The sequence below is a fragment of the Theobroma cacao genome, chromosome 1 (genome assembly GCF_053813885.1).
Source record: "Theobroma cacao isolate CCN51 chromosome 1, ASM5381388v1, whole genome shotgun sequence".
Classification (NCBI taxonomy): Eukaryota; Viridiplantae; Streptophyta; class Magnoliopsida; order Malvales; family Malvaceae; genus Theobroma; species Theobroma cacao.
Genome location: NC_142639.1, coordinates 19,388,657 through 19,416,529, shown reverse-complemented (window position 1 = coordinate 19,416,529; position 27,873 = coordinate 19,388,657). Strand labels below are relative to the sequence as shown.

The 27,873-nt window shown below is 32.1% G+C and overlaps 2 long non-coding RNA genes and 1 other non-coding gene across 3 annotated transcripts; 2 read left to right on the top strand and 1 right to left on the bottom strand.

The window, feature by feature from the left end:
• The first annotated feature begins 463 nt into the window (after positions 1-463).
• On the top strand, positions 464-2,353 carry LOC148764628 (uncharacterized). Its single transcript, XR_016026814.1, has 3 exons — positions 464-584; positions 1,237-1,321; positions 2,160-2,353. It is a non-coding gene; the product is annotated as an uncharacterized LOC148764628 (long non-coding RNA).
• Positions 2,354-18,003: 15,650 nt separating this feature from the next.
• LOC148764627 (uncharacterized) lies at positions 18,004-19,817 on the bottom strand. Its single transcript, XR_016024656.1, has 3 exons — positions 19,711-19,817; positions 18,979-19,062; positions 18,004-18,144 (listed from the first exon to the last, which is right to left on the bottom strand). It is a non-coding gene; the product is annotated as an uncharacterized LOC148764627 (long non-coding RNA).
• Positions 19,818-21,133: 1,316 nt separating this feature from the next.
• LOC148764626 (small nucleolar RNA snoR8a) lies at positions 21,134-21,226 on the top strand. Its single transcript, XR_016024362.1, has one exon. It is a non-coding gene; the product is annotated as a small nucleolar RNA snoR8a (small nucleolar RNA).
• The last annotated feature ends 6,647 nt before the right edge of the window (positions 21,227-27,873 follow it).

Below are 27,873 nucleotides of genomic sequence, written 5' to 3'. Positions count from 1 at the left end.
TAACTATTTGGAGTATAATTTAATGATAGGAAGTGAAAAAAAAAGTTTAATTCTGGTGATTTTTGGAGTGTAGGGGCAAAATCGTAATTTTGCCACCCATGGACAAAATTTGAGATTTTGAGAGAATTTTGATCAAATTTGACAAATTGGAGAATGGTATGAGTATAAGGGATGAAAAATATGTCTATGGGCAATTTTTCAATTTTTGGGGCAAAAACGTAATTTTTGACTTTTACGGGGGCAAAAGTGTAAATTGCAAAAATTACTCCACCGAGACTTTGGATGAGTCTGAGAATTTTATCTAAGCTATGAATATATGAGACAAGTGTATGGTGAAAATTTGGAAACAAATGGATGAAATTTTAAAAATGGGCCAATGGGAAAGTGACACATGGCATTTTTTAATGAAATAATATTATTTTAATGAAAAGTCAGCCATTTAAACCCAAATTTTGAGTGCTGGCCGGCCATAAGGAAGAAAAACAGAGGAAATAGAGAGGAAAGGAAGAAGAAAAGAAAAACCAAAGAGAAACAAGAAAATTCAAAGAGAAATTCGCGGTTTTCGACCGTTTACGCGTCTAACGGTAAGATTTTTCGATTTTAGCTTGATTTCTACCTTTCCTATGCCTTTATTTCCATTTAGCATGCTTGAGGAGAGAGATCAAAAAGTGATATCAAGGGCTGGACGAAATTCTAGGAGAGAGAAATTGAAATTTTTAGGTTTTGATTTTTAGTTAAATTGATAGTTTTAGTTAGTTAAATGTGTTTAGAAATTAAATTGGGCAAGAAATCAGTAAATTTTCACAATACCCACTCTTGGCTGGATGCTCAATGCTGTACAATGATGATGAATTGATTTTATTCTAAGGAAAATGAAGAGAAATGATGAAAAACGATTAAACGTGATAGAAAAACAAAGTAGAAAATTTACCGAGTTAATGTCCCATTTTTGGCTGAATTTTCCAAGGAAGGGAGTGAGCTGATTTTGTTGTTTTTAGAAGGTTATTGGCTGATATTTAATGGTTAGAAATGTTGGAGAGAGAATGGGATGATTTAGAGCTAAAATGGAGCGCGTTAGCAATTTATCGGGCAAAGTGCCAAAAATAGGTTAATACCGCATTTAAGTCGTTTTAGGCTATTGCATTTCATACCATGCATTAGTATAGGATTTAAGTTAATTATATAGTGATTTAGCATCAATGTGATGAATTGTGTAAATTTTTGTAATGTGTCTAGGAGGAGAGCCTTCCGGAAAAGGCAAAGAAGTCGTACCCGACGAGTAGTGATCGGGGCGCTTGAAAGCTTTTATTTTGTACAAACGGTGAGTAAACTTATTATTATTGTAAATTATCTAGAGTTTATTTTAAATGCCCTTTATGTATTTTATGAAATGAAAACGAGATTAAAACGGGATTTTTGATGTTTTAGGAATAAATGTGACAAATAAAAATATATTGTATTGATTATGAAATTGAGTAATTGGAGGCTACAAATTGACTTGAAAAATATATATTTTCCTAGGAATGGCTTATGAGAAATGAGTATATGTGGCTATATTTTGTGAATGCATTGGGAAATTTATGTAAGTTGATTTTACTATGCAGGCTGGATAAATAAATAAAAGCCACGCTATACTGTCGAAATTTTATTAAAATTGGTGGGTTAGTCACTGCAGTGACGGGTTTCCGTGGACTGCCTATTAGAGGGGCACGGTAAACCCAGTTATATAGTTACTCCGGTTGTAGAGGCGAGGAGGGTAACTCCCGGGGTAGTATTAGAGCTCACTTCACGTCGAACCCCCACGTGAATGTGTAACTCGGCCAACGCCAAGGGACGGCTGGTTTTAAAAATAAAAATGTGTTTCACGTGTGAATATTTTAACACCCTTGGCGGACTCGGTTAGATGCCTCGGCCAAGGTATCCCCGAGGATTAGTTTTGGCTTGAGCCTTGTTTTAATAAAAGACATAAGCCTTAACAATTGTTTTGGTAAATTACAAATATTTTATGGTTTAAGAAATAAATTGAAAACATTATGAAATGGGTTGAAATTTATTGTTTAAACTTGCCTCCATTTTACTCGCCTTTAGATATTTATGATAATGTCTGTTTACTCATTGGGATTGCAAAATCTCACCCAACTCCTTTCCACCCATTTCAGGTTCAGTATAGACTGTAGATAGCTGATCTCATCGAGGACTACTATTGGATCTGCATTTTCCAAATCGTAGGTTCACAGTCCTCTTTACTTTTGTTTATTCGGGGGCCCTCTGGTTATTGTAAATTAAATTAAATATTTTGGCTTACTGTATTTCAGTATGTATAAATTTATTTAGCTTTTACGCTATAAAAATTATTCACGTATAACTTTATAAATATTGTTTTATAAGAAAATAGAATATTTCCCTTAATATTTCTTTTATTTTCTTATTTTATTCAAATAATCGTAATTTCGTTTTAAATGAAGATTTTAGACTTTTAAACTCATTTTGAATATGAATTATGTATTTTGTACTTGTATATTACGTTTTAGCCAGTTTTGAAATTTTTGAGAAAAAAATGACCAAAATACCCCTATGTGGCGAAAATTTTATTTTGATTGTTTTTGATCTAAAATAGTATATATTCTCTAAAGACTCGATATCTAACAATGATTGCTCACAAGAAAGGAAAGAAACTGATATGTAAGCCTTGCGGGGTTCCGGTTGGCATTCCGGATAATGAGTGTCAATCGGGACGTCGCGGCGATTGTCATGGGCCTGAGGGAGGTTCCGGGTCGTGACAACATAAATATTTATAGTGGTTCGGTCTAAAATCTACATCCATTACCTTGATTGTTCAACCAAGGATTTTTCAAACCAAATCACTAAAAACAGTGGAATTCACAAGCTTCCACCAAGCTTTTACAATGGCTTTTTGCAAGCTCAGCCACAACCTTTAGCAACGGTTTTTCACGGGATCAACCAAGACCCAAAGTGGTTTTTCAAAGGCTCAACCACAACCTACAACAATGGTTTTTACTGGGATCAACCAAAACCCAACAACCAACTTTTCTAGGCTAAGTTGGAACCTTTACACTCAATCAAGCAATCCAAGCTTGAATAAATCCCTTAGAGTGACTCGCTCACTCTAAGTGTACAAGAAGAGAAGAAATAAAAAAGTACCTATGATCACTTACTTGATCTAGATGGTACAAGATGAAGTGCTTAACTCTATTACAAAGATTGACGTTTAAGTGCAATAAGGTGCAAAGAAGATTTTCTGGTTTTTCAGCTCTATATCACTTGAAAGCCTTCAATTCTCTCCAAAAAACTGATTTCTAACCATTGAAAGACCCTTTTATACTTGGAGAATAACTTTGATGGCAATTTGATAGTTTATGGCCATTGGAAACAGTTGGGAGTTGGTTCTAGCCGTTAATCTACCTTTTAGTGCAGAATTCAAACTTGCAGACAAAATGCTTTTAGTCGACTGACCTGGTCGACTAAGTTGGTTCTGTTTCAGGTTGTAGATTCTAGCAGAGAGCATTTAGTCGACTGACTTGGTTGACTAAGTTGGTTCTGTTTCTCAAACTCTTCAGCCCGCCATTCCTTCAATTTGAAACTTGGTCAACCAACATTTTTCCTTATTTCACCAATAAGCTTCCTCCTTGTTAGACAGTCATGTCTTATTATTTTTATCTCCCTTTTTCTTTTGATATACACTTTGAAAGATTGATTTATTAATTTCATACATTAATTTTCCTACACACTCAAGTAAAGACATTAGACACAAATGAATGAGAATATTTTGCTATAATCAAAAACATATAGAGTCAACATTCTCTATCTCTTATTTTTGATGATGACAAAACACTCCTAGATTAAAAGTGCAATGTCTATGTTCAATATGAATACTTCAAATCTTTATGCATAATGAGGTGCTCCCCCTTAGTCAATGCATCTACTTTTCTTTAGATAATATTCAACAAAACCAACATTGAGCATCACACACATAAATTAAACATGAAAACCTATTTAACTCTATTTGATTTAGTCTTCCTTCTTTCTTTTTTCTTTTTCATCATTAAACAAGATATTCAAAACTCCTACTTAATGAGTGCATCAAGATTTTCCTTTAATCTTTAAATCAAACTTTAATGAATGAGAATCATAAGCACTCATACACCTAAGTCATATAAGCTTATAGATATAGTTCAATAACTTCAAGAGTCAAGCTTGTGTCAATGTAAGAACAAGTGTATGGGAGTTAAATCATTTCAAGAAATTGTCAAGGATTACTCAAATAATGCTCAAGCAAATTTGATCATTTTGTCATAATCAAAACTATAATAATTTTAAAGCTAACACAAAGTTGGAAAACTATTTTTCAAGTCATTCAAGAAAGTAAGTGGTTAAGCCTTCTTGTAGTTTTCTTAAAACTCAAAAAACTAAATTGTGTGTTTCACTTTTATTATGAGGAGTAGCTGAAAAGTGATATTTATAGCTAGGTTAATTAACTTCTTAAATTCCAAATAAGGCCCCAAATTATGACTCCTTATATTATTGGCCTAACACTTAATTAAACCTTTTTAATTAAGTCATTGTAAATTAAAATTTAATTTAATTTACTTCATTTGTATGTAATTAAGGCTTTAATATTATAACTAATTATAATATTGGCCTTATACTTAATTAAACTATTTTAATTAAGTCCTTACGAGTTAAAAACCTAGTGTATGATTTAAGTCCAACTTAAATCATCACACTCCTAATTTAATTTATAATGCAACTTATTGTGTGTCACCCATTAGGTTCTTAGCATGTTGGCAATGAAATTGAATCATATTTTTTATTAAATTAATTAATTCAATTTCATCAATTAAGATTGGCACCTAGCAATGCATCATAACCACCCAATTGTTAGGAAAGCCAAACGGTTCTTTGACAACCTTTTAATGTACAGTCTATCATTATAATTCATTCTCTCATCATATAGATCGAAAATGATAAAAACATGGTGCAATGTCTACTCTTATTGATCTCCATATTCATTCTTGAAGTTAGATCATTAGTTTTATAGAGATTTATGAAACTATTTTTCATAATCTCCAAGTTGCCTTAGCCAAGGACTTCTAATATAAACTAAGAACTATTAAAATATGTCCCCTAAATCACTTCGGATGATGATTCCTTTCTTAACCACTCATTTGCCTTTACATGCTTCATGCTATACCTAAAAGCATCCTTTTTTGACATCCTTAGTTAAGCACCCATAAAGATGAAATTAAAGCATAGCACTCCACATGTAAGACAACCTAGTATCTCAAGTCTAGGGAGTATCTACACAACTGACACATGAGAAGTATTGCATAGACACTTAAGCGAAATACCAAATGCACTTCTCATGGTGGGTCATGTTCAATAAACTTGTTTTCCCAAGCCAACACCTACATTCTAATTTCAAGTATCTCTATACTTCAACCTATGAGATTGGTTTCTTACTTCCTAAGTAAGAAACATAGAATACACCAGGCTTTATGAAATACCCCATACTTTGATATGGTAATAAATAAAGTTGATCGAATGCAAATTGAGGTCAATTAAAATGTTTAAAAGTGATAAGAGATGAAAGGAGTAGTTTAGGATAAAATATTTCACAAGTGAAAAAATAACAATAAAATAATAATAATTTTATCGAAGGAGAATTTGTGAGATAAAAAGCGATTTGGAAGTCAAGTGAGGCATAATAAGGTATTTTGGGTACCAAGGAGACAAGATAAAATTTTTAGAATAAAATAATATTTTATTAATAAAATAATATTAAAATATTAATATTTAGCTTGATGTCGAAGTCAATCAAGAAGAAGGATCATATGGTTGATCCAAGTGGGGGAGAAGATGACAAGCCCGACTCTATAAAAATATTTATCATGACATACATGTGATGGATAGCATGTTCGCACGCTAAAAGAGTCCCGAAAAATTTACAAAAGTCGGTATTGTACCTAGAAGTACAATAAAATTGATTTAAGCCTCGAACTATATCAAATAGAGAATTTACGATGAAATTAAGAATTTTAAAGTCCCATAATGGTTTAATATGGTGATTCGGAGTTCGAGGATCAATTTGGAGTCAAACCGAAATTTTCGCTATCTAGGGGCAAAATGGTCATTTGCCACCTGGGGACAAAATGAGAATTTTTAGAAAAGATTTTTGGCCCCATTTGACTTATTGGAGTAAGATTTGAGGTTTAGAAGTGAAAAATTTTACTTTCGGTATAATTTGGAGTAAAAGGGTAAAATGGTAATTTTGCCATTCGAAATCAAAAATTTAATTTTTGAAAGGATTTTGATCAAATTTAATTATTTGGAGTGTGAAATGAGTATGAGGAGTGAAAATTATGCATTATGGCAAATTTTCAATTTTTAGGGTAAAAATGTAATTTTTGAAAAGTTCGGGGGTAAAAGTGTAATTTTGAAAAATTTGCTCCACCAAAAATTTGGAAAAATCTGGAAATTCCACTTAAGACTTGGATAAGTCAAAGGGAATGCATGGTGGAAAAAGTAGGATAAGTGGATGGCTAGAAAAAAAAATGAATTAATAAAATATTCAAAATATGAATAAAATAATATTATTTCATTAAACTAATTAAAAAAGTATAAAAAAAAATCAGCCCATAACCCATTCTTCTTCTTCAACATTTGGCCAAGCAAGAAACAAGAGAGAGAAAGGAGAAAATAAAACCCTAGCCAAGAAATTTAAAGGGAAAATAGGTGGAAATTCAAAAATCAAGTGAAAAAATGTAACATTTCTTAAATTTGTCTTGTGCTTTACCTTTCCCATGCATTTCCCATCATTTTCCATGGTGGAATCATGTGATTTGAGGATGATTTCAATTCTGGTCATATGGGTTTAGAGAGAGAAAGTTATTAGATAAATTTGATTTTAAGCTATGTTAGTGTTTAGTGTTTGTTTAGCATGTTTATGAGTAAAACAACAAGAAAAATATTTATATTCTCCATGAATTTCTCTAAGCCGAATCTAGCCAATGGTATGTGAGGATGAGGTTGACTTTATTTTAAGAGAATTGGGTGAAAAAATGATGAATTATAAGGTTGGAAATTAAATGAGAATTTTCGGTGCAATAAATTGAAATTTTTACCCACTAGGGGTAAAAGCGTAATTTATAGTTCGGACTGATAAATTGGACTAAATTCACAGTCATTGAGGTATTGTGGATATAATTGGATAATTGAAATTGAAATGTGTGGAATTGAAGTCGAATTGGGGATTTTAGGAATTTACACCATGTATAGGCGAGTTAGGTCGGACATCGCAATTAAGCGATTGTCTAAACATTTCAAATCCTATCTAGTGCATACGCATGGATAAGAGCTTGAAATAATTTATGATAAATTGACACAATTTATTGAATTTTGTGTCATAGATTATGGATAGGTGGTGAGTCAATTGTTTCGGGTAAGAGACTGCACCCGAGGGCAGAAGATAGGAGTATTTCTACTCCTAATACTGTGAGTAAACTTATTATCGTCTTAATTATCTAGGGTAGTTTTATACAACTGTGTGATTTTAAGGAAAATGGGTTTAAATGGTAAATTGCTATGTTTTAGGAGAAATTGTGATTTTATAAAATGATTTATAAATTTTCTAGAAAATCGAATACTGGTTTTGAAAATAGAGTAATTGGAGACTGCCTGCTTGTGTTGTAAATTTATGGTTTTAAATTGAATGGCTTATGACAATATATGAGCATGAATGGCTAAACTGATTTTGGTGTTAGAATTATTTGTATTGTGTATTCAGCCTTGAAAGGCTAGATTGCGATAAATTGTCATGCCATGCTAGAATGAATTTTATTGAATTGGTGGATTATATATTAATTATTTACTGCAGAGGGGGTTCCGTGGACCAGCCTATTAGAGGGGCACGGTAAACTCCAGTATATTTTTACCCCGAACGGAGAGGCGCGTAGGGTATCTCCTGGGGTAAAGCTTAGGGTTCACTTCACGCTAAACCACCACGTGAAGGGGAACTCAGCCAACGCCAAGGAACGGTTGTATTTTTCTCAAACTAAAAATATATTTTAAGTGTATATGAAATTTTAACAGCTTTGGCGGACTCGGTTGGATGTCCTGCGGAAGGTATCTGTAAAACCCGACCCTATAAATACATGTCATGACATACATGCACTGAGTAGCATGTTATTATGCTAGGAAAGCACATAAGAAAAGACGAAACCCGATATCGTACCTAACGGTACACTTGAGTTGATTTAACCTCGAACTAGTTCAAATAGGAATTGTAGGATGAAATTTAATATTTTATAGTCCAGGAATGAAAAAAAATGATTGTTCGGAGTTCGAGGGTTCATTTTGGGTAAAATTGGAAATTTTGATGTTTAAGGGCAAAATCGTCATTTTGCCACCTAAGATAATAATTTGATCATGGAGTGAAATTTTTGACCAAGATTAACTATTTGGAGTATAATTTAATGATAGGAAGTGAAAAAGTTTAATTCTGGTGATTTTTGGAGTGTAGGGGCAAAATCGTAATTTTGCCACCCACGGACAAAATTTGAGATTTTGAGAGAATTTAGATCAAATTTGACAAATTGGAGAATGGTATGAGTATAAGGGATGAAAAATATGTCTATGGACAATTTTTCAATTTTTGGGGCAAAAATGTAATTTTTGACTTTTACGGGGGCAAAAGTGTAAATTGCAAAAATTACTCCACCGAGACTTTGGATGAGTCTGAGAATTTTATCTAAGCTATGAATATATGAGACAAGTGTATGGTGAAAATTTGGAAACAAATGGATGAAATTTTAAAAATGGGCCAATGGGAAAGTGACACATGGCATTTTTTTAATGAAATAATATTATTTTAATGAAAAGTCAGCCATTTAAACCCAAATTTTGAGTGCTGGCCGGCCATAAGGAAGAAAAAGAGAGGAAATAGAGAGGAAAGGAAGAAGAAAAGAAAAACCAAAGAGAAACAAGAAAATTCAAAGAGAAATTCGCGGTTTTCGACCGTTTACGCGTCTAACGGACTTGATTTCTACCTTTCCTATGCCTTTATTTCCATTTAGCATGCTTGAGGAGAGAGATCAAAAAGTGATATCAAGGGCTGGACGAAATTCTAGGAGAGAGAAATTGAAATTTTTAGGTTTTGATTTTTAGTTAAATTGATAGTTTTAGTTAGTTAAATGTGTTTAGAAATTAAATTGGGCAAGAAATCAGTAAATTTTCACAATACCCACTCTTGGCTGGATGCTCAATGCTGTACAATGATGATGAATTGATTTTATTCTAAGGAAAATGAAGAGAAATGATGAAAAACGATTAAACGTGATAGAAAAACAAAGTAGAAAATTTACCGAGTTAATGTCCCATTTTTGGCCGAATTTTCCAAGGAAGGGAGTGAGCTGATTTTGTTGTTTTTATAAGGTTATTGGCTGATATTTAATGGTTAGAAATGTTGGAGAGAGAATGGGATGATTTAGAGCTAAAATGGAGCGCGTTAGCAATTTATCGGGCAAAGTGCCAAAAATAGGTTAATACCGCATTTAAGTCGTTTTAGGCTATTGCATTTCATACCATGCATTAGTATAGGATTTAAGTTAATTATATAGTGATTTAGCATCAATGTGATGAATTGTGTAAATTTTTGTAATGTGTCTAGGAGGAGAGCCTTCCGGAAAAGGCAAAGAAGTCGTACCCGACGAGTAGTGATCGGGGCGCTTAGAAAGCTTTTATTTTGTACAAATGGTGAGTAAACTTATTATTATTGTAAATTATCTAGAGTTTATTTTAAATGCCCTTTATGTATTTTATGAAATGAGAACGAGATTAAAACGGGATTTTTGATGTTTTAGGAATAAATGTGACAAATAAAAATATATTGTATTGATTATGAAATTGAGTAATTGGAGGCTACAAATTGACTTGAAAAATATATATTTTCCTAGGAATGGCTTATGCGAAATGAGTATATGTGGCTATATTTTGTGAATGCATTGGGAAATTTATGTAAGTTGTTTTACTATGCAGGCTGGATAAATAAATAAAAGCCACGTTATACTGTCGAAATTTTATTAAAATTGGTGGGTTAGTCACTGCAGTGACGGGTTTCCGTGGACTGCCTATTAGAGGGGCACGGTAAACCCAATTATATAGTTACTCCGGTTGTAGAGGCGAGGAGGGTAACTCCTGGGGTAGTATTAGAGTTCACTTCACGTCGAACCCCCACGTGAATGTGTAACTCGGCCAACGCCAAGGAACGGCTGGTTTTAAAAATAAAAATGTGTTTCACGTGTGAATATTTTAACACCCTTGGCGGACTCGGTTAGATGCCTCGGCCAAGGTATCCCCGAGGATTAGTTTTGGCTTGAGCCTTGTTTTTATAAAAGACATAAGCCTTAACAATTGTTTTGGTAAATTACAAATATTTTATGGTTTAAGAAATAAATTGAAAACATTATGAAATGGGTTGAAATTTATTGTTTAACTTGCCTCCATTTTACTCGCCTTTAGATATTTATGATAATGTCTGTTTACTCATTGGGATTGCAAAATCTCACCCAACTCCTTTCCACCCATTTCAGGTTCAGTATAGACTGTAGATAGCTGATCTCATCGAGGACTACTATTGGATCTGCATTTTCCAAATCGTAGGTTCACAGTCCTCTTTACTTTTGTTTATTCGGGGGCCTTCTTGTTATTGTAAATTAAATTAAATATTTTGGCTTACTGTATTTCAGTATGTATAAATTTATTTAGCTTTTACGCTATAAAAATTATTCACGTATAACTCTATAAATATTGTTTTAGAAGAAAATAGAATATTTCCCTTAATATTTCTTTTATTTTCTTATTATATTCAAATAACCGTAATTTCGTTTTAAATGAAGATTTTTGACTTTTAAACTCATTTTGAATATGAATTATGTATTTTGTACTTGTATATTACGTTTTAGCCAGTTTTGAAATTTTTGAGAAAAAAATGACCAAAATACCCCTGTGTGGCGAAAATTTTATTTTGATTGTTTTTGATCTAAAATAGTAAATATTCTCTAAAAACTCGATATTTAACAATGATTGCTCACAGGAAAGGAAAGAAACCGATATGTAAGCCTTGCGGGGTTCCGGTTGGCATTCCGGATAATGAGTGTCAATCGGGACGTCGCGGCGATTGTCATGGGCCTGAGGGAGGTTCCGGGTCGTGACAGTATCACTGAGTATGAGTTTTGGCACGAGCCAAAGTTTTAAGAAATTCATAAGCCAAGTTGATTACTCGATTTATATGGATTGATTTTATTTGGTTGAAATGATCTGAAAAGTAATGAAATTACAGTATGATGACTTATTTTAATTGTCTCCATTTACTCGGCTTTAGATACTTTAGATGGTATCTGTTTACTCACTGGGATTATAAAATCTCACCCCTTCTTCCTATACATTTTTCAGGCTCAGGACAGTTTGTAGATAGTCGAGTAGGACGAGAACTAAGCTCGGAACTGCATTATAGAAAGTAAGAGTTCACAGTCTTACATCCTCTTGATCAATTGGAGCCCACGTGTCATTGCAGATCAAAACTTATATTTTGGTTATCTGTATTTCTATTCATACAATTTTGACTTTACTTTCATGTGCGAAAAATTATTTACGAATATTTCTATAAAAAATTATTTTATGAGAAAATAGAATATTTTATTAATTATTTTTGAATAGTACTAGTTGTTAACAATTTGCTTTCAAATGAACATTTTAGATACTTATTTTGTTTTTAAATCATTAAATATATATTTTCTGCTTACCTACTACATTTTTAGCAAGTTTTGAGATTTTTGACGAAAAATTACGAAAATGCCCCTATGAGCCAGAAAATAATATTTATTGTTCTTATTTGAAAATGACTTATGATTTTTTTAAATGCGAGATTTAATAATTGTTGCTCACCGGGGAGATGCAGAAGTTGATGCTAAGCCTTGCGGGGTTTCGATCGGCATTCGGGGTGAAGAATGTCTGTCGAGGCCTCGCGGCGGTTGTCATGGGCTCGATGGGGAGTTCCGGGTCATGACACTTTAGGTATCATTGATGTCCAATTTCAATGATACATCGACCAAGAACATTTAGAGATTATGCTTAGGGATCTCATAACTACAATCCATTACAGTTCCCTTGCAAGGCATATTAATCTCATGAACTTTATCCAATTAGACTTATAACCCATTATAATTAACATCTTATTAATAAAGGAAAACCTCTAATCATTCAACATGAATGGTATTGTTACATGATTGAAATCAAGCCTTAACCAATCCCAATTGGTTGCAAGGCTCATCCCAATAGCCCCAACTAGGGAATCAACAAATATTGATGATGTCAATGTGAATGGTAATTTTTTTGCTTTGGTTAAACACCTAAATAAGCCTTTGAACTATCCCAACAAAAAATCAATTCAGCCCTTATTCTTTTATTGTGTTCAAATAAGCTCCTGAACTTTTATTTCAGATCAAATAAAAGTGCCATGTCATCTGCCACACTGCAATGACATCATCAAAATGCCATGCCAACCTACCACATGGTAGATTACGTGGTATAAAGTGCCATGTGTATCGTTGACTAACTTCCATTGGGTAACTGTTAGGAAAGGTGACTTATTTTACCCAAAATAAAAATTCATGCACTTATTTGAACGTAATAAAAAAATAAAGGCTGGATTGATTATTTTAACATAGTTTAGAGGCTTATTTGAGTATTTAGCCTATTGTTTTTGTGGTTATATCTTTTATCCCTTTTGTTTTATCTCTTTTTAACTTATTTACCTCAAAAAAATTAAGGCAATGTAAAAGTTGTAAATATTGAAAATCATAGTGAAGGATTTTTGAGACAATGATTGAATGAAAGAAGAAATGGGACACACTTGAGTAAGTACAATTATATGAAAGAATACATAATATGTTAAGTTGAAATTTTGTGTTTATTCTATTGTTAACAAACATTAGGTTTGATAAATCATTAAATAGATAGTATTTGCCTTTTACATTTGGTGGTCTTAAGTGTAGTTGTCCTTTTTGTGATGCTTATATGTGGCATGAAGAAAGGATAGATTAAGCAAAGGCAAGTACAATTCCTACTTTTTCCTTTTGTTGTAAAAAAAGTACTATAAAAACACTTTTCTTTAAACTTACACTTTTGTTTTTGGACAATCTACTTAATTATAATGGAGATCAAAGGGTTGCAAAATTTAGACATAACAAAAGAATCTATAATTCCATGTTTCAATTTACATCTTTAAGAGCTAGAGTTGATGATTCAATTAACAATAGACCATGACCTTGTGTGTTCAAATTAATAGGAAAAATCATCATAAAATTGGATATTTATTTTTAGTCACAGGGAATAAGTGTCACGACCCGGAACCTCCCTCAGGCCCATGACAATCGCCGCGACGTCCCAATTGACACTCATTGTCCGGAATGCCAACCGGAACCCCACAAGGCTTACATATCAGTTTCTTTCCTTTCCTGTGAGCAATCATTGTTAAATATCGAGTTTTTAGAGAATATATACTATTTTAGATCAAAAACAATCAAAATAAAACTTTCGCCACACAGGGGTATTTTAGTCATTTTATTTCTCAAAAATTTCGAAACTGGCTAAAACGTAATATAAAAGTACAAAACACATAATTCATATTCAAAATGAGTTTAAAAGTCTAAAATCTTCATTTAAAACGAAATTACGGTTATTTGAATATAATAAGAAAATAAAAGAAATATTAAGAAAAATATTCTATTTTCTTATAAAACAATATTTATAGAGTTATACGTGAATAATTTTTATAGCGTAAAAGCTAAATAAATTTATACATACTGAAATACAGTAAGCCAAAATATTTAATTTAATTTACAATAACAAGAGGGCCCCCGAATAAACAAAAGTAAAGAGGACTGTGAACCTACGGTTTGGAAAATGCAGATCCAATGGTAGTCCTCGATGAGATTAGCTATCTACAGTCTATACTGAACCTGAAATGGGTGGAAAGGAGTTGGGTGAGATTTTGCAATCCCAATGAGTAAACAAACATTATCATAAATATCTAAAGGCGAGTAAAATGGAGGCAAGTTTAAACAACAAATTTCAACCCATTTCATAATGTTTTCAATTTATTTCTTAAACCATAAAATATTTGTAATTTACCAAAACAATCGTTAAGGCTTATGTCTTTTATTAAAACAAGGCTCAAGCCAAAACTAATCCTCGGGGATACCTTGGCCGAGGCATCTAACCGAGTCCGCCAAGGGTGTTAAAATATTCACACGTGAAACATATTTTTATTTTTTAAAACCAGTCGTTCCTTGGCATTGGCCGAGTTACACATTCACGTGGGGGTTCGACGTGAAGTGAGCTCTAATACTACCCCGAGAGTTACCCTCCTCGCCTCTACAACCGGAGTAACTATATAACTGGGTTTACCGTGCCCCTCTAATAGGCAGTCCACGGAAACCCGTCACTGCAGTGACTAACCCACCAATTTTAATAAAATTTCGACAATATAACATGGCTTTTATTTATTTATCCAGCCTGCATAGTAAAATCAACTTACATAAATTTCCCAAATGCACTCACAAAATATAGCCACATATACTCATTTCTCATAAGCCATTCCTAGGAAAATATATATTTTTCAAGTCAATTTGCAGCCTCCAATTACTCAATTTCATAATCAATACAATATATTTTTATTTATCACATTTATTCCTAAAACATCAAAAATTCCGTTTTCATTTCATAAAATACATAAAGGGCATTTAAAAATAAACTCTAGATAATTTACAATAATAATAAGTTTACTCACCGTTTGTACAAACTAAAAGTTTTCTAAGCGCCCCGATCACTACTCGTCGGGTATGACATCTTTGCCTTTTCCGGAAGGCTCTCCTCCTAGACACATTACAAAAATTTACACAATTCATCACATTGATGCTAAATCACTATATAATTAACTTAAATCCTATACTAATGCATGGTATGAAATGCAATAGCCTAAAACGGCTTAAACGCGGTATTAACCTATTTTTAGCACTTTGCTCGATAAATTGCTAACGCACTCCATTTTAGCTCTAAATCATCCCATTCTCTCTCCAACATTTCTAACCATTAAATATAAGCCAATAACCTTCTAAAAACAACAAAATCAGCTCACTCCCTTCCTTGGAAAATTCGGCCAAAAATGGGACATTAACTCGGTTAATTTTCTACTTTGTTTTTCTATCACGTTTAATCGTTTTTCATCATTTTCTCTTCATTTCCCTTAGAATAAAATCAATTCATCATCATTGTACAGCATTGAGCATCCAGCCAAGAGTGGGTATTGTGAAAATTTAATGATTTCTTGCCCAATTTAATTTCTAAACACATTTAACTAACTAAAACTATCAATTTAACTAAAAATCAAAACCTAAAAATTTCAATTTCTCTCCCTTAGAATTTCGTCCAGCCCTTGATATCACTTTTTGATCTCTCTCCTCAAGCATGCTAAATGGAAATAAAGGCATAGGAAAGGTGGAAATCAAGCTAAAATCGAAAAATCTTACCGTTAGACGCGTAAACGGTCGAAAACCGCGAATTTCCCTTTGAATTTTCTTGTTTCTCTTTGGTTTTTCTTTTTTTCTTCCTTTCCTCTCTATTTCCTCTCTTGTTATTCCTTATGGCCGGCCAGCACTCAAAATTTGGGTTTAAATGGGCTGACTTTTCATTAAAATAATATTATTTCATTTTTAAAAAATGCCACGTGTCACTTCCCCATTGGCCCATTTTTAAAATTTCATCCATTTGTTTCCAAATTTTCACCATACACTTGTCTCATATATTCATAGCTTAGATAAAATTTTTAGACTTATCCAAAGTCTCGGTGGAGTAATTTTTGAAATTTACAGTTTTGCCCCCGTAAAAGTCAAAAATTACATTTTTGCCCCAAAAATTGAAAAATTGCCTATAGACATATTTATCATCCCTTATACTCATACCATTCTCCAATTTGTCAAATTTGATCTAAATTCTCTCAAAATCTCAAATTTTGTCCGTGGGTGGCAAAATTACGATTTTGCCCCTACACTCCAAAAATCACCAGAATTAAAATTTTTCACTTCCTATCATTAAATTATACTCCAAATAGTTAATCTTGGTCAAAAATTTCACTCCATGATCAAATTATTATCTTAGGTGGCAAAATGACGATTTTGCCCTTGAATATCAAAATTTCTAATTTTACCCCAAATGAACCCTCGAACTCCGAACAATCATTTTTAGTCATTCCTGGACTATAAAATATTAAATTTCATCCTACAATTCCTATTTGAACTAGTTCGAGGTTAAATCAATTTAAGTGTACCGTTAGGTACAATATCAGGTTTCGTTTATTCTTAGGTGCTTTTCTAGCGTAATAACTTGCTACTCAATGCATGTATGTCATGACATGTATTTATAGGGTCGGGTTTTATAATAAGCCTAAGTTTATGCAACTATATTGTGAAACCCCATATTCCTAGTGTACGTGTAAAGTAGAGTAAAAGTGGTGATGTGGACCAAGGGCATTTTCATCTTTTTGCTTGGTAATTGTTAGCTTTGAAATTGACTGTATTTTTGAAATGACAAAATTCAATGATATGTTTTGGAATTGATTGAAAATGATTTTGATAGAAAAAACCATACCCCTAAATGTTTTAAAGCTATTTGTGAAAGATAACTGCTTTAAAAATAAGTTCCAACAGAAAAGAATCAACCTCGAAAAAGTGAAGTCTCGGTTTCTATTAAACATAAAGCAATATTTCTTCACTATAATAGGAAGAGATCGACTTGTCAGCAAAGGAATCATCAATTCTAAACAAGCAAAAAATTATTGGATTGCGAGAATCGAATTTTGAAGGAGAAATAGATCGATTCCTAAGAATGCAAAAGCAGAAGGAAAAAGTGCTGAGCAGACTTCTCAAGTTCCATTGATCAATTCCTTGATGCAAAATGAAGAAATAATGGAAACTTGTTGAAGAAGCTAAATAGGGAGATTTTGAGCAAGAAAACCCAAATTTGAAAATTCAAAGTGACACTCAAAGGGCAAGAATAATCAACTTCTAAGAAGGAGAAAAGTCGATTCCTGCAAAACAGAATATTCCAAACTTGAAGCAAGAAAATAAGAATGGACTACTCAATGGAAAAATGATTCGTGGAAAATAAGGAGCATCAAGTTCAAAGTTAAAGCAAGAATAAATATATACTTGGTTATCATAATATATTCTTGAGGTAATTGTGATTGGAAATTATGAATGGTTAAAAGACCTATCCAGTCCTTGTACTCTTCAATTTTGTTCAATTCAGTCCCTGTACTCAAAATCGAACCAATTTAGTATTTTGATTTTTAGAATTACGTCAATTTAGTCCCTCCCCCTAACGCCATCTAATTTTTTCGTTAAAAGATGACATCATCACTGACGTCAGCAATGACATCAGCGGTAATGTCACGACCCGGTACTCCCCTCGAGCCCGTGACAACCGCCGCGGTGTCCCGGTAGACACTTATTGCCCGGAATGTCAACCCGAAACCCCGCAAGGCTTTACTATCAGTTTCTCTGTTCCCTTGTGAGCAACCATTGTCAAATATCGTGTTCTAAAATATTTTAAGCTGTTTCCAACTTTAAACAAATAAAATATTAATTTTTCGTCTCACAAGGGTATTTTGGTCATTTTTCTCAAAAATTTTAAAACTGGCTAAAACGTAATATACAAGTACAAAACACACAATTCATATTCAAAATGAGTTTAAAAGTCTAAAATCTTCATTTAAAACGAAATTATGGTTATTTGAATATAATAAGAGAATAAAAGAAATATTAAGTAAAATATCTTATTTTCTTATAAAACAATATTTATAGAGTTATACGTGAATAAGTTTTATAGCGTAAAAGCTAAATAAATTTATACATACTTAAATATAGTAAGCCAAAATATTTAATTTAATTTACAATAACAAGAGTGCCCCCGAATAAACAAAAGTAAAGAGGACTGTGAACCTACAGTTTGGAAAATGCAGATCCCACTGTAGTCCTCGATGAGATCAGCTATCTACAGTCTATACTGAACCTGAAATGGGTGGAAAGGAGGGTGGTGAGATTATAAAATCCCAATGAGTAAACAAACATCATCATAAACATCTAGAGTTGAGTACATGGAGACAATAAAGTAAATCATCATAAACTGGGTTATAGCATTATAACACATTTTGTTCAAAACACGTAAAGAGGCTTATGAATCTCATAAAAATCTAGGCTTGTGCCATAAATCCATTCTCGGGGACACCTTGGCTGAGGCATCCTACCGAGACCGCCAAGGCTATTAAAATTCACATTTCACATAAATCATGTTTTTGTTTTGAAAACATAGCCGTTCCTTGGCGTTGGCTGAGTTCCCCCTCACGTGGTGGTTTAGCGTGAAGTGAACCCTAAACTTTACCCCAGGAGATACCCTACGCGCCTCTCCGTTCGAGGTAAGATATAATGGGGTTTACCGTGCCCCTCTAAAAGGCTGGTCCACAGAAACCCCCTACTGCAGTGATTAATTAATATATAATCCACCATATAATAAAACTCAATAACATGATATGGCAATTTTGTAATTCGTAGTTTTTCAAGGTAACCAAACAATTCGCATTTCAATACAATTGCCAACTAGCCAATCATGCTCGATTTATCATAAGCCAGTTAATTTAAACAATCAAATTGCCACAATTAACAGTCTCCGTGTACTCTATTTTTCAAAATCACTATTAATTTCAAAACAATTTATAATTTAATTTCATTGAAACTCATTTATTCATAAAACATGAAAATTTATCTTTTTAAATTCCTTTTTCCATAGAATTCATGAAAGCATTTAAAAACCACCTTAGATAATTAAAATGACAGTAAGTTTACTCACAATGTCTAGAATGCAGACTTTCGAAGCACTCTGTCTACTGGTCCTCGGATGCAATTTGCTTGCCTTTATCAGAGGACTCACCACCTTGACACAATACAAAATCGAGAGTTTCACCAAGTTGGTACTAAATCAAAATTAAACTAATTTAGATTACCAATGCATGATATGGAATGCAAAAAGGCACTGGTAACTATTTAAACCCGGTATTGGCCTAATTCGTCTTATCACCCGATTAAATTCCTAACGGGTCCGTTTAAACTCCAATTTAATTCTTTTCAGTTTCTATACCTCAATTGCACCCAAATTAACTTAATGTCCCTCAGTGTGATGCAAATTATCAGTCCCAACAATAAATTACGAAAATACCCCTAGTGGGTAAAAATTCATATTTTTGCTCCGAAAATTCCCATTATTTTTCTAGGCTCATAATTCATCATTCCTTAACCAATTCTCCTAGAATAAAATCAAACTCATCCTCACTCACTACATGGTAAATTCAGCCATTAATGGTTGGGGGAGAAAATAAATTCTTTTCTTGTTGTTTTGTTTCTAAATATGCTAAACTAACTAAAAACACTAACATAAATTAAAATCAAATAAATCCAACAACTTTCTCTCTCCTAACCCATTTTTCCAGAATTTAATTCATCATGAAAACATGTAATTTAATCATGAAAAATAAAGAGAAATGCTTGGGAATAAGAAAACTCAAGCTTAATAGAAAAAACTCACCTTTTTCACTTAATTTCCTTGAAAATTCACACTTTTTCTTTGATTTTCTCTCTCTAGGGTTTTGTTTTTGTTTTCTCTCTCTTCTTGCTGGTTTGGCCGGCCATGGGGTGGAAGATGGGCTGATTTTGTGCCTTTTAAAAAGGAAAATAATAAATTAATAAAGGCATGACACATGGCATCATGTCATTGGCCCGTTTTTAAAATTTTAAAAATTTAAACATTTTATCTCCACCACATGTTTAGTCAAGGGTCAAAGATGAAGACAAGGAAGACCATGTGCTGGAAAAAATATTCTGGTGGTGGAAAATTACAATTTTGCCCCTATGGTGGCAAAATTACCATTTTACCCCTATACTCCAAATTATACCGAAATTAAAATTTTTCACTTCTAAACCTCAAATCATACTTCAATAAGTCAAATTATACTCTAATAAGTCAAATGGGGTCAAAAAAATCTTTTCTAAAATTCCCATTTTGTCCCTAGGTGGCAAATGACCATTTTGCCCCTAGTTAGTGAAAATTCCGATTTGACTCCAAATTGATCCTCAAACTCCAAATTACCATTTTAAGTCATCCATGAACTGTGAAACTCTTAATCTCACTTTAAAATTCCTATTTGATCTAGTTCGAGGATTAAATAAACTTTGTTGTACCTCTAGGTATAATACCGACTTTTGTAAATTTTTCGGGACTCTCCTAGCATGCAATCAGGCTATCATCACATGTATGTCATGAATAGTATTTTATAAGGTCGGGCTTTACAGGTAACCTGTCACTTTTGATGATGTGGAGTTGAGATGATGAGGTGACATGTCACGTGACACTATACAATGACATGGTAGTGCTGATGTGGCACTAGCATGCTGACATGTCGATGCCACATGGTAAATCAAAAAAAAATTAAATTCTACCGTGTCATAGGGATTAAAGTGGACAAAAATATATAGTATGAGGACTAAATTAAACAAAATTGAGATGTTGAGGGACTAAATTGAAAAACAAATATTTAAAAAAATACAAATCTTCAAGCAGATTATTGATATGCTTATTAATAAGCCAAAAATTTAAGTATAAAAGATTTATAGTGTTAAAATATGTATATATATAAATATTTTCTTACTTGATTATTTGATTCTAGAATATGTAAACTAATTTATCTTTTTTACAAAAATTAAGTTTGAATTCTCTTTCTATAAAAGAAATTTGGAAAAATTTCATACCTGAAGTCAAATTTATATGAATAACTTATATTATGTTAAAATAAAATAATATAAAATGACTAAATAAATTCTTTTTTCTTTTATTTATAATAGTATACAAATTTAAAATTTATTTAACTTAGTTTTTAACTTGAGCTAAAGTCAAATAAGCAAAATATGTTGATTTAGCTTTTTCTTCTAAAAAAATGAAAAACAAAGATATGGAGTTAGCAATGATTATAAAAGTAATTCCTCATTCTGATGTACTTAATTTGGACATGACAAACCTTTTATTATAACCAAAGAATCCAAACTCCAACCTTCCAATTATTTATTTATTTTTTATGTTTTAATTTTATCTAATATTTCAAGTTATATTTTTTAAGTTGAAATTTCTAGATTAAAGACTGCATTTATGATTGATAAATTCAAATATAACTATAAATATTAGGGGTGAGCAAATGTAAATCGAACCGAATCGAAATGAGTTCAGTTCTTCGAATAGTTTGGTCAGGATAGTTCAGTTATTAAAATTCATTTGATTTGGTTTTGGTTAGAAAAATTTCTAACCGAACTAACAGAACTTAAATAAGGGCATTATGGGGATTTTGCATGAAAAATAAATCCTAAACCTAATCTCTTCTCCTCTTTAGTTCCTCTTTACTTCCTTTTTAATTATATGAGCATCCATCTTATTAATTATAATTTTTTGTTATCATTTTTAATATTTTTATAGTATTGATTTATTAAAAAAATATAGCATAAATAAATATGTACAACCAAAGAAATAAAAAATTTGTCAAGTTCGATTTTTGGAAACCGAATCGAACTAACTGAATTAATTCAGTTATTTGTATAGTTTGGTTCGATTTTGGTTATTTTTAAATATGAGTTCGATTAGTTCAGGTTTTAGATATCCAAAACCGAACTAACCGAAATAACTGTTTGCACACCCCTAGTAAATATTTGTACCATCTTATTTTATTAATAAATTTTTTATAAATCCAAATTAATAATTTAAATTTAAATTTAAATTTAGCAGAATTTGATTGTGGTATTTGAATTTAAATAAAATCGTTTTATAAGAAATTTTGAGTAAATTTAAATAAAAGATAAATTGGGTAAGAGTTGAATAATTTCAAAAGAATATGTATTTGTAAATTATGAAAGTTGTAACTAAATTAACATATTTTGCTAATTTGAGCAAATTTAAATAAAAAGTAAATTGGGTAAGAGTTGAATAATTTCTAAAAAATGTGTATTTGTAAATTGTGAAAGATGTAACCAAATCAACATATTTAGTCATTTCATATTATTTTTTTAACGAAATGCAAGTTATTTATCTAAATTTAACTTTAGATATAAAATTTTTTCAAAACTTTTTTTATAGAAGGAGAATTCAGACTTAATTTTTGTAAAAAAGATAAATTAATTTATAAATTTTAGAATCAAATAATCAAGTAAGAAAATTTTTATATATATTGTATAACACCATAAATCTTTTACACTTAAACATTTGGCTTATTAATAAGCATATCAATAATCTACTTAAAGATTTGTATTTTTTAAATATTTTTTTCAATTTAATCCCTCAACATCTCAATTTTGTTCAATTTAGTCCCTACACTATATATTTTTATTCACTTTAGTCCCTATGACGTAGTAGAAATTTTTTTTTGAAATTTTTTTGATATGTCACGTGGTACTATCAACATGTCAATGCCATGTCAGCACTACCATGTCATCATATAGTGCCATGTGGCATTGCCACGTCATCGCTTGGGTACCACGTGGCATGCCACATTATCATCTCAATGCCATGTCATTAAAAAGTGACACGTTAATGCTGATGTCATCGTTGGCGTCGGTGATGATGTCATTTTTAACGAAAATATTGGATGTCATTAGGGAGTGGGATTAAATTGATACAATTCCTAAAATCAAAAGACTAAATTTGTAAAGCCCGACCTTATAAAATACTATTCATGACATACATGTGATGATAGCATGATTGCATGCTAGGAGAGTCTCGAAAAATTTATAAAAGTTGGTATTGTACCTAGAGGTACATCAAAGTTTATTTAATCCTCGAACTAGATCAAATAGGAATTTTAAGGTGAGATTAAGAGTTTCACAGTTCATGGATGACTTAAAATGGTAATTTGGAGTTTGAGGATCAATTTGGAGTCAAATCGAAATTTTCACTACCCAGGGGCAAAATGGTCATTTGCCACCTAGGGACAAAATGAGAATTTTAGAAAAGATTTTTTGACCCCATTTGATTTATTGGAGTATAATTTGACTTATTGGAGTATGATTTGAGGTTTAGAAGTGAAAAATTTTAATTTCGGTATAATTTGGAGTAAAAAGGTAAAATGGTAATTTTACCACCTCAGGGGCAAAATTGTAATTTTCCACCACCAGGATATTTTTCCAGCACATGGTCTTCCTTTATCTTCATCTTTGACCCTTGACTAATCATGTGGTAGAGATAAAATGTTTAAATTTTTAAAATTTTAAAAACGGACCAATGACATGATGCCATGTGTCATGCCTTTATTAATTTATTATTTTCCTTTTTAAAAGGCACAAAAATCAACTCATCTTCCACCCCATGGCCAGCCAAACCAGCAAGAAGAGAGAGAAAACAAAAACAAAACCCTAGAGAGAGAAAATCAAAGAAAAAGTGTGAATTTTGAAGGAAATTAAGTGAAAAATGTGAGATTTTTCTATTAAGCTTGAGTTTTCTTATTCCCAAGCATTTCTCTTTATTTTTCATGATTAAATTACATGTTTTCATGATGAATTCAATTCTGAAAAAATGGGTTAGGAGAGAGAAAGTTGTTGGATTTATTTGATTTTAATTTATGTTAGTGTTTTTAGTTAGTTTAGCATATTTAGAAACAAAACAATAAGAAAAGAATTTATTTTCTCCCCCAACCATTAATGGCTGAATTTACCATGTAGTGAGTGAGGATGAGTTTGATTTTATTCTAGGAGAATTGGTTAAGGAATAATGAATTATGAGCCTAGAAAAATAATGGGAATTTTCGGAGCAAAAATACGAATTTTTACCCACTAGGGGTATTTTTGTAATTTGCTGTTGGGACTGATAATTTGCACCACACTGAGGGACATTAAGTTAATTGGGTGCAATTCAGGTATAGAAACTGAAAAGAATTAAATTGGAGTTTAAACGGACGCGTTAGGAATTTAATCGGGTGATAAGACGAATTAGGCCAATACTGAGTTTAGATAGTTACCAGTGCATTTTTGCATTCCATATCATGCATTAGTAGTCGAAATTAGTTTAATTTTGATTTAGTACCAACTTGGTGAAATTCTCGATTTTTGTTTACTGTGTCAAGGTGGTGAGTCCTCCGATAAAGGCAAGGAAATTGCATCTGAGGACCAGTAGACAAAGTGCTTTGAAAGTCTGCATTCTAGACATTGTGAGTAAACTTACTGTCATTTTAATTATCTAGGGTGGTTTTTAGATGCTTCATGAATTCTATGGAAAAAGGAATTTAAAAAGGTAAATTTTCATATTTTATGAATAAATGAGTTTCAATGAAATTAATTTATAAATTGTTTTGGAATTAATAATGATTTTGAAAAATAGAGTACACGGAGACTGTTAATTGTGGCAATTTGATTGTTTAAATTGACTGGCCTATGATAAATCGAGCATGATTGGCTAGTTGGCAATTGTATTGAAATGTGAATTGTTTGGTTGCCTTGAAAAACTGCGAATTACAAAATTGTCATATCATGTTATTGAGTTTTATTATATGGTGGATTATATATTAATTAATCACTACAGTGAGGGTTTCTGTGGACCAGCCTTTTAAAGGGGCACGGTAAACCCCATTATATTCTTACCTCGAACGGAAAGGCGCATAGGGTATCTCCTAGGGTAAAGTTTAGGGTTCACTTCACGCTAAACCACACGTGAGGGGAAACTCAGCCAACGCCAAGGAACGGCTATGTTTTCAAAACAAAAACATGATTTATGTGAAATGTGAATTTTAATAGCCTTGGCGGTCTCGGTAGGATGCCTTGGCCAAGGTGTTCTCGAGAATGGATTTATGGCACAAGCCTAGATTTTTATGAGATTCATAAGCCTCTTTACGTGTTTTGAACAAAATGTGTTCTAATGCTATAACCCAGTTTATGATGATTTATTTTATTGTCTCCATGTACTCAACTCTAGATGTTTATGATGATGTCTGTTTACTCATTGGGATTTTATAATCTCACCACCCTCCTTTCCACCCATTTCAAGTTTAGTATAGACTGTAGATAGCTGATCTCATCGAGGACTATAATGGGATCTGCATTTTCCAAACTGTAGGTTCACAGTCCTCTTTACTTTTGTTTATTCGGGGGCCCTCTTATTATTGTAAATTAAATTAAATATTTTGGCTTACTGTATTTAAGTATGTATAAATTTATTTAGCTTTTACGCTATAAAAATTATTCACGTATAACTCTATAAATATTATTTTATAAGAAAATAGAATATTTTACTTAATATTTCTTTTATTTTCTTATTATATTCAAATAACCATAATTTCGTTTTAAATGAAGATTTTAGACTTTTAAACTCATTTTGAATATGAATTATGTGTTTTGTACTTGTATATTACGTTTTAGCCAGTTTCGAAATTTTTGAGAAAAATGACCAAAATACCTTTGTGAGACGAAAAATTAATATTTTATTTGTTTAAAGTTAGAAACAGCTTAAAATCTTTTAGAACACGATATTTGACAATGGTTGCTCACAAGGGAACAGAGAAACTGATAGTAAAGCCTTGCGGGGTTTCGGGTTGACATTTCAGGCAATAAGTGTCTACCGAGACACCGCGGCGGTTGTCACGAGCTCGAGGGGAGTACCGGGTCGTGACAAAATTACTTTAATTTTGAGTATAAGGACTAAATTGAACAAAATTGAAGAGTATAGGGACTGGATAAGTCTTTTAACCAATTATGAATTATGGTTCTTAAAAATGATGTATAGTAAATGGATTAATGAATAAGTTTACATAGAAAGGTTTGCTTCTATCACGACCCGATACTCCCCTAGAGCCCGTGACAACCGCCACGGTGTCCCGGTAGACACTCATTACCCGGAATGTCAACCCAAAACCCCGCAAGGCTTTACTATCAGTTTCTCATTTCTCTTGTGAGCAACCATTGTCAAATATCATGTTCTAAAAGATTTTAAGCTGTTTCCAACTTAAAACAAATAAAATATTAATTTCCGTCTCACAGGGGTATTTTGGTCATTTTTTCAAAAATTTCGAAACCAGCCAATAATGTAATATATAAGTGCAGAACACATATTTCAAAATCAAAAATAAATTTAGATGTCTAAAACATTCGTTTAAAACGAAATTATGATTATTTTGATATAATAAGAAAATAAAATGAATATTAAGTAAAATATTCTATTTTCTTATTAAACAATATTTTCAGAGTTATACGTAGATAATTTTTGTAGCGTAAAAGCAAAGTAAATTCATACATACTGTAATACAGTAACCAGAGTATTTAATTTAATTTACAATGACCAATGGGCCCCCGAATAACCAAAAGTAAAGAGGACTGTGAACCCACAGTTTGAAGGAATGCAAATCTAAGGGTAGTCCTCAATGAACTCAACTACCTACAGCCTAATCTGAACCTGAAATGGGTGGAAAGGAGAGTGGTGAGATTTTATAATCCCAGTGAATAAACAAACATCATCCGAAATATCTAAAGTCGAGTAAAAAGAGACAATTAAAATATTTCATCTCAATATGCATTTCATAACATAAATATTCATTTCATTTAAATATTCAACATGGCTTATGAGTATCTTAAAAGCTTGGCCCCTACCAAAATCATTCTCGGGGATACCTTGGCCGAGGCATCTAACCGAGTCCGCCAAGGCTGTTAAAAAGTTCGTATACACGTAAACATATTTTTAGTTTGAAAAACATAGTAATTCCTTGGCGTTATCGGAGTTCATCATCACGAGGTGGTTCGGCGTGACGTGAACTCATCCATACCTCAGGAGATACCCTACGCACCTCTCCGACCGAGGTATATATATATCCGGATTTCGTGCCCCTCTAATAGGCTGGTCCACAGAATCCGCCTACAGCAGCAAGCTAAACCCACCATACAATAAAATTTTAACAGCATGACATGACTAATATTATACTACCCAGCCTGTAAATGTAAAACAGAATAATTCATACAGTTCACAAACCACAATCTCAGCCAGTCATGCCAACACATAATCATAAGCCATCAATTAAAACCATAAATTACAACACATCAAGTGGTCTCCAGTTACTCTATTTTCAAAGCCATCATTCAATTTCAAGACAATTTTATGAAATCATTTCATTGAATCACATTTTATTTATAAAATTGAAAAATCAATCATTTAATTCATTTTCTATAAAATTCACAAAATTGAATAAAAAGACCACTTTAGATAATTAAAATGATGATAAGGTTACTCACTATTTCAAAAGTTGAATTTCTAGAGTACTCTGACTACCGATCCTCGGGTACAATTTTCTTGCCTTTATCGGAGGATTCACCACCTAGACATAGTACAAAATCGAGAAACTTACTACATTGGTACTAAATCAAAATTAAACTAATTTAGACTACTGATGCATGATATGGACTGCAAAAATGTCCGAATAGCTGTTTAAATACAATATTCGACCTAATTCGCACTATTCTCGGTGTAATTGGCTAAAACCTCCAATTTAACTCCAAATCGATTTCTTTCACTTTCTACACTCCAATTATACTTAAAATACCTCAATGATTGTGAATATGATTCAATTTATCAATCCGAACCATAAATCACACATGTCTATACATTGAGCAAAAATTCATATTTTCACACCAAAATTTTTCATTTAATTTCTAGCCTCACCAAACATCAAATATCACCAAA